The 2,500-nt window shown below is 51.6% G+C and overlaps 1 protein-coding gene across 1 annotated transcript in view; it reads left to right on the top strand.

Annotated features, from left to right (window-relative positions):
• LOC112241242 (adiponectin receptor protein 1-like) overlaps window positions 1-2,500 on the top strand; it is a gene marked incomplete at its 5' end in the record, with an annotated part of 13,529 nt that overhangs the window by 10,270 nt on the left and 759 nt on the right.

Raw genomic sequence — 2,500 nt, 5'->3', positions numbered from 1 at the left:
AACGTCTGTCTGTCTATATTAACGTCTGTCTGTCTATATTAACGTCTGTCAACCCGTCTGTCTGTCTGTGTCTGTCAACCCGTCTGTCTGTCTGTGTCTGTTAACCCGTCTGTCTGTCTGTGTCTGTTAACCCGTCTGTCTGTTAACCCGCCTCTCTGTCTGTGTCTGTTAACCCGTCTGTCTGTCTGTGTCTGTTAACCTGTCTGTCTGTCTGTTAACCCGCCTGTCTGTCTGTTAACCCGTTAACCCGTCTGTCTGTCTGTGTCTGTCAACCCGTCTGTCTGTCTGTGTCTGTTAACCCGTCTGTCTGTCTGTGTCTGTTAACCCGTCTGTCTGTCTGTGTCTGTTAACCCGCTGTCTGTGTCTGTTAACCCGTCTGTCTGTCTGTGTCTGTTAACCCGCCTGTCTGTCTGTGTCTGTTAACCTGTCTGTCTGTCAACCCGCCTGTCTGTCTGTTAACCCGTCTGTCTGTCTGTGTCTGTTAACCCGCCTGTCTGTCTGTGTCTGTTAACCCGTCTGTCTGTTCTGTTAGCCCGTCTGTCTGTGTCTGTTAACCTGTCTGTCTGTGTCTGTTAACCCGTCTGTCTGTCCTGTCTGTTAACCCGCCTGCCTGTCTGTTAACCCGTCTGTCTGTCTGTTAACCCGCCTGTCTGTCTGTGTCTGTTAACCCGTCTGTTAACTGTCTGTGTCTGTTAACCCGCCTGTCTGTCTGTTAACCCGCCTGTCTGTGTCTGTCTGTCTGTGTCTGTCTGTCTGTTAACCCGCCTGTCTGTCTGTTAACCCGTCTGTCTGTCTGTCAACCCGCTGTCTGTCTGTCTGTCAACCAGTCTGTCTGTCTGTCAACCCGTCTGTCTGTCTGTCAACCCGTCTGTCTGTCTGTCAACCCGTCTGTCTGTCTGTCAACCCGTCTGTCTGTCTGTTAACCCGCCTGTCTGTCTGTTAACCCGCCTGTCTGTCTGTTAACCCGCCTGTCTGTCTGTTAACCCGCCTGTCTGTCTGTTAACCCGCCTGTCTGTCTGTCAACCCGTCTGTCTGTCTGTCAACCCGTCTGTCTCTGTCAACCCGTCTGTCTGTCTGTTAACCCGCCTGTCTGTCTGTTAACCCGCCTGTCTGTCTGTCAACCCGTCTGTCTGTCTGTCAACCCGTCTGTCTCTGTCAACCCGTCTGTCTGTCTGTTAACCCGCCGTCTGTCTGTTAACCCGCCTGTCTGTCTGTTAACCCGCCTGTCTGTCTGTTAACCCGCCTGTCTGTCTGTTAACCCGTCTGTCTGTCTGTCTGACTGTGTCTGTCTGTCTGTCTGACTGTGTCTGTTAACCCGTCTGTCTGTCTGTCTGTGTCTGTTAACCCGTCTGTCTGTCTTTCTGTGTCTGTTAACCCGCCTGTCTGTCTGTCTGTGTCTGTCTGTTAACCCGTCTGTCTGTCTGTCGGTGTGTCTGTTAACCCGTCTGTCTGTCTGTCTGTGTCTGTTAACCCGTCTGTCTTTCTGTGTCTGTTAACCCGTCTGTCTGTCTGTCTGTGTCTGTTAACCCGTCTGTCTGTCTGTCTGTCTGTTAACCCGTCTGTCTGTCTGTCTGTCTGTTAACCCGCCTGTCTGTCTGTTAACCCGCCTCTGTCTGTCTGTTAACCGTCTGTCTGTCTGTTAACCTGTCTGTCTGTGTCTGTTAACCCGTCTGTCTGTTAACCCGTCCGCCTGTCTGTCTGTCAACCCGTCTGTCTGTCTGTCAACCCGTCTGTCTCTGTCAACCCGTCTGTCTGTCTGTTAACCCGCCTGTCTGTCTGTTAACCCGCCTGTCTGTCTGTTAACCCGCCTGTCTGTCTGTTAACCCGTCTGTCTGTCTGTCTGACTGTGTCTGTTAACCCGTCTGTCTGTCTGTCTGTGTCTGTTAACCCGTCTGTCTTTCTGTGTCTGTTAACCCGTCTGTCTGTCTGTCTGTGTCTGTTAACCCGTCTGTCTTTCTGTCTGTTAACCCGTCTGTCTGTCTGTCTGTGTCTGTTAACCCGTCTGTCTTTCTGTGTCTGTTAACCCGTCTGTCTGTCTGTGTCTGTTAACCCGCCTGTCTGTCTGTCTGTCTGTTAACCCCTGTCTGTCTGTCTGTTAACCTGTCTGTCTGTGTCTGTTAACCCGCCTGTCTGTGTCTGTTAACCTGTCTGTCTGTTAACCCGTCTGTCTGTCTGTCTGTTAACCGCCTGTCTGTCTGTTAACCCGTCTGTCTGTCTGTGTCTGTTAACCCGCCTGTCTGTCTGTCTGTTAACCCGTCTGTCTGTCTGTCTGTGTCTGTTAACCGCCTGTCTGTCTGTTAACCCTGTCTGTCTGTCTGTCTGTGTCTGTTAACCCGTCTCTGTCTGTCTGTCTGTTAACCCGTCTGTCTGTCTGTCTGTTAACCCGTCTGTGTCTGTTAACCCGCCTGTCTGTGTCTGTTAACCCGTCTGTGTCTGTTAACCCGCCTGTCCGTCTGTCTGTTAACCCGTCTGTCTGTCTGTGTCTGTTAACCCGCCTGTC

This window comes from Oncorhynchus tshawytscha, unplaced genomic scaffold (assembly GCF_018296145.1).
Source record: "Oncorhynchus tshawytscha isolate Ot180627B unplaced genomic scaffold, Otsh_v2.0 Un_contig_3416_pilon_pilon, whole genome shotgun sequence".
Lineage (NCBI taxonomy): Eukaryota > Metazoa > Chordata > Actinopteri > Salmoniformes > Salmonidae > Oncorhynchus > Oncorhynchus tshawytscha.
Note: the sequence above shows the minus strand (reverse complement) of the source record. Positions and strands in the feature narration are given on the sequence as shown.